Below are 7832 nucleotides of genomic sequence, written 5' to 3' on the forward strand. Positions count from 1 at the left end.
TCCCATCCCAGAATGCTATGTGGAGTAGCCAGACCCTCCGCCACTCCGCAGAGTGTGGATGGGGCAAAGAGAGACTAGCAACCTTCAAACCACAGAGCCCCCCCCCCCCACACACACACACATAACAAATCCCAATTTAACCCCTGATTACCACACTAGTATTTATCATGGGACCAAATAAGGAAGGTGGTGTTAATATAGAACAACACAGTCAGCATAAAGAGTAGATTATGATGGATGTATGGGTCAATGAAACATCACACATGGGAGACTGCTGTTCACTTCCTGTTTCCAACCAGCCGTACTTTTTTAAAACCCAAATCATGATCTTTCTTAAATCTAACCAAGTTATTTTTGTGACTTAATTGTGTCACATCATTCAAAAAATGTGAAATTTCTCAAAAAATAGGCATTTCTCAACAGATGATAAACAAATTAAGTTGCCTCAAGATAGGGGCTTCAGGTCACAAAACACTTTTATGTGTTGTTCTAGAGGGACAAACAGCGTATTTTGTATTTTAATTTGCAGAACTTGAGATATTGGCTATACACCTCGCAGCAGCCTTTTACTAATAACTACCATGTTCATCAATTTTGTGGTCCTGTTTTTTGTGTACAACTGCAACGTTTCTGTAGGCCTATTTGCTGTATTTTTCGTTATGCAATGTACAGCATGTTGTGAAATTGGTAAATATATTTCTCAATTTGCTTGTGTTTTATTTCTTTTCAGTATTTTGTTTTCTACAATGAATCCATATGTGTAGTGGAAATGTTTTCTTCATTTTCTTGTGTTTTGCCCATTGCGTTTAAGTCCTGACCTTTCACACACATATATTTGTGCTCATACACACACATGCTCAGACATTAGATGCTTGAGACATAAACGCATGCATAAACGCTGTACATTTTAGAGTGGCCTTTTATTGTGGCCAGCCTAAGGCACACCCTTGCAGTGATCATGCTGTCAAATCAGCATCTTGAGATGCCACACCTGTGAGGTGGATGGATTTTCTCGGCAAAAGAGAAGTGCTCACTAACTCAGATTTGGACAGATTTATGAACAATATTTAAGAGAAATACGCCTTTTGTATATTTCTATATTTGTGTACATAGAAAAAGTCTCTGATCTTTCACCTCAGGTCATAAATGGGGGCAAAAACAAAAGTCTAGCGTTTTATAATTTTGTTCAGTATATTTTTGTATCATAAAACAATTTCATTCTGGACAGTAGTTTTTTTTTTCAAAAGTAAAAGGACCCAAAACCAGTTCTCTGTGGCTCTTTGTGAGCACCCGTTTAGCCATATCCTGACGTTTGCTTCCGTTATTGCTCTTTTCCTCCCCCTGGGCTGTCACTCCCCCTCAGCTCCTCCTGTTCTATACCATCTACCGTTTCCTGTCTCTTTACTTCTTCCTGTCTTCCATCCCTCCTTCAGTCTCTCCATCCCTACCACCCCCTCTGTCTCTCTCTCCCAGTCTTTCTCCCTCTCAGTTGGACTCATGTGGGACTGATTGAGCTTGAGGATCCAGCCCTCATCAAAGGCTGAGTGTGGTTGAATGCGAGCAAGCCACTGAGGCTCCAATCTCGCACTGGTTAATGAGCCCCCTCTCCCCCTTCCTCCTCCTCTTCTTCCTCAACCCAACAACCCACCCCCCCCAGGCCCAGGATCCCCCCAGCAGCACACTCATATGACATTACCTCCCCCTTTCCTTCTTATTTTCCTTTTTCTCCTCCCTCCTCACACCAGCCGCTCCACACTTCAGTATTCTCACATCTCTCTCCTTTGCAGCTGCGTCTCTCCGCTCTTTCAGCTCATTCATTGCTAATCCAGCTTCCTCTGTCATTCATCTATATTTCAGCATTTCAATCCCCACATTTTCTCCTTCTTTCCTCTTCTCCCTCGCTCCCTCGTTCCCCAGTCCCTCGCTCCATCAGCCACAGTCCCTCCTCAGGCTCAGCTCCAAACCAAGGCTGGCGTCTGTCTCTCTGTGTCCGACCCCCACCTCCTCCTCCTCCTCTTCCTCCTCCTCCTTCTCCTCCTCCTCTAACCACCACCACCATCACCGCACTGAAGATACATACACTCTTTCACTCTCTTGCTGCAAACCCTGACTTTAATCACTGCACGCACTTCAGCCGCACACTTGTGCAAGTGCACATACAGTGTGTACATGCATAACAGAAAGCTGTACACAGGTGGGCAACTTGCAAACTGCTACATTTATGCACACATCCTTTTAAACACACATTGGCATAATTTTGCTAAAGCATACATGAATAATTCAGCATTTCCGCTTTCTTGTTTTTTCCATAGTGAAGCAAGAAAAATGCCACAATAATTTACATGAATGTACAAAGTCAGTGGTACAAAGGAACCACTTTTGATTTCATTCCAGATGGCAACTGGGTTTTTGGTCATTAAAATTCAAAAATGACTTTACTAAACTTTTCAGGAAAGCAGTGAGAACATGGTACAAACTGATTATAAATAATAATGCTGGAAACATGAGAAAAACTTAAGTGGTGAAAAAAGAAATACAGTAGTTTAAACACAAAGCAGGGAAACATCATGTAACCCAGGGGGTGCAAATATTTTATTTCAGTAGGTCAATGTACAATAGATGAGGCTCAGCAAGCCTAAGGTTCTTATACATTCTTGTCTTTTCACCAATAGTAATAACATGTTCTCTTTTTGGGTATTTTGTGTATTGTTATGCACAACTTTAACACATAAATCGTCTAGTATTGCAAGAGCTACCACAACTGTTCATAATATGCAACAAAACTAAAAACTGACTGCTTGGAAATATAACAATACATACAAATGTGAAGTGTCCAAAATTTTGCAATCATTTAAATTCCTTGTAAATCTTAGATTTCACAAACAATGTACAAAGCCTCACATAGAATCACACATTACTACTAGAAATGTAGTTTATTCAGACATTTTTGTTAAGATTTCATATTTCATATTAATATAGGCCACATTTACGGCTACAACCTAAACTGTCAACAGGTTGTAACAGCAGAATGTCTTTTATTAGAATATACACTGCATGTCAGGCTGCATATGTATAATAGGTTGTCCAAGCTAATCTAAGAAACAAATGGCATGGATAAAGGCATTGTATCACAGAATACGCTCACACATCATTGCTTCATGTAATGCAATAAATAACCTGGTTTACCTTTTTAGATGATTTTTATAGAAATGGTACAATTTTGAATGATGAATCAATCATGTAAATTATTTAGAAATTAATTAACATAATTGGCTGCTGTTTAGTTTGTCTGCATGAGATAACATAATAGACTGACGAGCTACTTCACAGTCCCAAATCAGAGATTTCAATTTTGGGCTCTATAAGATGAAATATTGATATGTTTAGAGGTTTACCTGAGTGACTCCAATCCCTGCCAGTAACATTTGACTACCACCAAACTAGTTTCTATCATATCTTTCCTGTTTACCACCACTGTGTGCCTGAAATAATGAGTCATGATTTTACTGATTAAAAATGTGTCATTTTCACGGTTATAAATGCAGTTAGATTAGAATTAGTGAGAAAATACTTTTGACGTACCATTGTCGGTTGCCATAGACACACAGTCCAGTCTGGTGAGTCTTTCTTTAGGAGTCCCTTTTTGGCAGAAGAAACAGATCGACATCAGCATGCAGAACACATTTGACAAACAACAGCCAAGGGCTTCATTTAGTAAATTTACTAAATGAATCCCTTTGCCAACTCACCAAATAAATTAGTTACAGCTGATGAAACCAATGGCATTCAATGTCATGTATAAAAGTGTTAAAGATATGTAAAAGAATACATTTCAATTTAAATTAGATGTGTAGCTACTACATTTATCAGACTTGATGCAAATACAAGCACAGACTTTTGCGCAACAAACAATTTCCAACAACCATTTTCCCCTCCATACATGAGTTATTTTATTTTGTTTGGTGTTTTTTTTTGTCATCAAACAATGTATATATACCAGACTTGAAATAAAATACACAATGCAAAACCCCAGTTATTACTTCCATGCAATACTGGTCCATTCTGTCATCTGCATTTGTTTAGCGTTTGCTAGTTGCTATATTTCTTCCATAAAATACTGCCAGTCTGCTTCAAAACACTGCCCATGTATCATCACCTTCGCACTCAGGCTCACACCATTTCTGGCTCATCTCCCGTCTTTGTTGTGTGTGGTTGTCTGGATGAGGCAGAGGGGGGAAGACCAGCAGTCAGACCACTGCATATGTTTCCAATTCCCCCCTTGCAGACCTTTCCTCTCCTCTCTCAGCCTCCTTATGTCCTCTTATCTCCTGTCCTCTCCTTTCCTCTCCTCTCCTCTCCTCTCTCTGTGTTTTTCTCTCTCCATGTCCAGTAAATTGCCCATTAGACTTTCTATTTATCTATCTGCTGGCCTGCCTGTCTGTGGCGTGGCAGCCAGCTAAAACTATCCTCCAGACCATGCCAATTACACCATGGGAGACCACTTCTAACATTTTATACTAAATGGCTACTAGAAGCCAACTTCCTACACACACGCACGCACACACACACACGCAGACATGCCTTAAATATATAAACTATTTTTTGGGATCATGCAACGTACATATGTTTCTTTACATTTTTTGTAACATCCGCAAAATTCGCTCCCATGAAAAGACTCTACTCTTTTGTGTTGTAAATGGCTAAAGCTGATTTGTACAAAGACATTGTAGATTTGTGGACAATGAATCACTTCTGACCTGTTTTCGGGTTTACATATTCAGCATGTAGCTGAACATAAAACTGTAAAAACACAGTTTATAAGGGTATGACATTACATCTGGTTTTACTGTCATGGAGTTTTACATATATGTTCTAAATGTGTTCACACTCCTTTTTTTAACATCTCTTTTAACAGAAGTTTGAAAAGGAGAAAATATCTCTCTTCCAATAAAAACTGACTGATCAACCTCACACATTTCCAGTCCCAGACAGTGACCAAAAAAAGTCAAACGATGCGGTCAAATGCTTAGCTAAACATTGTTGTTGCATTCTGTAATAAAGAGAGGAAACCTACAAAACCAAAGGGCCTCTGAGAGAAAGTTATTAATATGCTTTCAGCAGTAAATTAGCTCTATGTGTACAGGTCCCTGCTCATTCTCTTTGTTTTGGCTAGTAGTCATTCTTCCATCACCCCCACTGGCTGAGTGTGTGTCCCTTGTAGCGGTGAGACTGAGACAGCATGGTGATAAAACTGCAGACAGAACAGGAGAACAAATGGAGCACACATATAGAACACGTGTTTGACTTGTGGAAGGATGAGCTATATTCGGTACCAGGATGGGATTGTATGTACTGTTTCTATATGTGAGGGAAATAAACCAAGGAAGCATTTAGACCAAGTCAAACTAAAAAACCATGGCTGACATGAGACACCAAGAGACAGAAGCAGTGTCTGTCTGTGCCAATGAAAATAATTTCAGAGCAAGATGAATGTGCTTAAGGTGCCAATCTATGTCTGTACCTACTTTACAATGTGAACCGATGCCACACACAGTGAAAGGATCTTCTTGACAGTCATGGTGAGGTCCCTCCGATGAGAGGGGTGTTTTCCTGACTGTTGCACAAAGTAATTAGAGACAGTCTCCAGGAGGTCACAGTTTAGTCTATAGTGGCCTTAAAAGAGACAGAGTGGGAGTAAACGCACAAAGAAGATGGTGAGAAAAAGAATCAGTATAAAAACTAGAAGTCAGTAATACAGATCATTCATTGTGATGGAAGACAGATTCAGATAACTGGTTTAGATGACTAATGTTAAAGGAGCTCAGTCTGATACTGTTAGCTACTGAGGTGGTTTAACCCAGAGTGACCCTGCTGCCTAATGTTAACATGCTGTGTAGCGTTCAAGAATCTTCAGATTATGTTGCGTTGCAGAATAAAAATACGTCTATTTGGTTTACACTGCCGCAAGGAAATTTCCATTCTCTCAGTTTTCAGCGTTAAATCCATAGACAATAAGATAGCATTTTGAACAAAGGTTTGGCGCCAATGCGCTCCAGCATCACAGCGTTCAGTGCACTAATTGATGTCTTTCTAAACAGTGGATCAAATGACTACATCTGATGTGAAATATGTCACTTTTTTGTAACAAGACAGACCAAAAAAGAGTAATCACCTGACTCTACAGTTCCCCGACTCTGCTTATATCAACTTCATTTCTAGCAGCAACAGGCAGCTGTTCTGCAACATAAAAAATAAAAAAGCGGTTACACTTTACTTTAAGGTATCTACGTAAGAGTGACATGACGCTGTTAAACATTATAAACATGTCATAAACGTTTATGACAACGCCTCTTTTAGTAAGTGTCATGACAAGTTATGGTTATGGTTATGGTTAGTGTTTTTTGTTCACGTGTCATGACTGTCATGTCCCTCTTATGTAGATACCTTCAAGTAAAGTGTTACCGAAAAAAAGCTGACAAACTTCAAAGACAGACAAAGTTTGATTAGCTGATGAAGGTAGTCAAACAACCAGCAAGCTAGAAACAGACATTACCCTCAGTTGGTGGAACCCAAACATAGCTAAAAAGAAGGTGAATATTTGACTTATATTTAGTCAGGTGGATAGAAAGAGATCTCCAAATATCTCTGCTGAATGTGTAAATAGGCAATTATTTGCTACAATGTTTGCCATAAAACCTTTATAAGGTGAAACTATGTCAGATGGTGTGGTTTCAGTTGGTGCTGTTGCCCCCAAGTGGCCAGAAAATCAAATAATGTAACCTTAAGAATAATTAGTAATACCACAATGTAAAAGAGAATAAAAGAAAGAAACTCTACAATGAATGCTTTAATACATCATATTTTAAATGCTTATAGTAGGTTTTTAAAATTGCCATCTGTAAAGTAACTAGTAACTATAACTCTCAAATAAATGTAGTAGAGTAGAAGTTTAAAGTAGCAATATGAAAATACTCGAGTAAAGCACACCTTCAAAAAGGAATTGTTGGAATTAAACAATTTTACCAGCAGAGTTTGGAATTATAAGATTGCCTGTCATATATTATACATATATACCTACTGTATGTGGAAAAAAAAAACAGAGTGGAGCTTTGAGAGGTTTATTTCCCTGGAAGTGGATCAGACTACATCATGCTCTAACTGTCCAACTCTGTTAAAAAATTGTGATACATTAGAAGCCGTAAGACTGAGGAAGTTTACTCTGCATGAGTGCCATCCCTCAGTGCTGGTGTAGGCTCCTGCTGAAGTCTGCATATCCTGCTTGCCGCCTTGTTAACCCAGAATACCCTAATGACTTCCCCTCGCTCGCTACAGAGCCACACTGTGAAGTCATCCATGTTTCCATGTGGCCTAAAGTGAGGAGAGGTTTGAGGAGGAAAGGAAAGGAAAGGAAACTAGACAGCATGGAGGACAACTGGTACCACTAATAAGGTGTGCTCTAATGGCATAAATCCTCTTTAGAGTAAGCAGCATCTGAGTGGCTTGAGCCACCAATGAACATAGATTATCCTCACAATAACCACGTATAGGAGCATACATCCTGCCCCACTCGGCTGTAATGTTTCTCATATTTTCTACTCTAATAAGCGTTAATATTTCTCCTGACTCCACTTAAAGTGTGGAAAACTAGTTAAATAACTGATTAGACTCATATATTGCCTATCCTTTGAGGGAAACAAAAACAAACGAGACAGAGAAGGCGGGAATGTAGCAGCGCTGCATTTGCAGGCCACAGAAATGTTAGTTGGGTTTTATCGCTGTTTTACATCACTGTCAGCTCGTGAACATTGTTGTTGCAAAAGCCTCACATACTG

The 7832-nt window shown here is 39.4% G+C and overlaps 1 long non-coding RNA gene across 1 annotated transcript in view; it reads left to right on the plus strand.

The window, feature by feature from the left end:
* The window catches only part of LOC116688608 (uncharacterized), an 18682-nt gene extending 12339 nt beyond the window's left edge, over positions 1-6343 (plus strand). Inside the window, exons 2-3 of the long non-coding RNA XR_004331814.1 lie at positions 3555-3559; positions 6261-6343. This is a non-coding gene — a long non-coding RNA (uncharacterized LOC116688608). The remainder of the gene's footprint in view (positions 1-3554; positions 3560-6260) is intronic.
* The last annotated feature ends 1489 nt before the right edge of the window (positions 6344-7832 follow it).

The sequence above is a fragment of the Etheostoma spectabile genome, chromosome 4 (assembly GCF_008692095.1).
Source record: "Etheostoma spectabile isolate EspeVRDwgs_2016 chromosome 4, UIUC_Espe_1.0, whole genome shotgun sequence".
NCBI classification, from domain to species: Eukaryota; Metazoa; Chordata; class Actinopteri; order Perciformes; family Percidae; genus Etheostoma; species Etheostoma spectabile.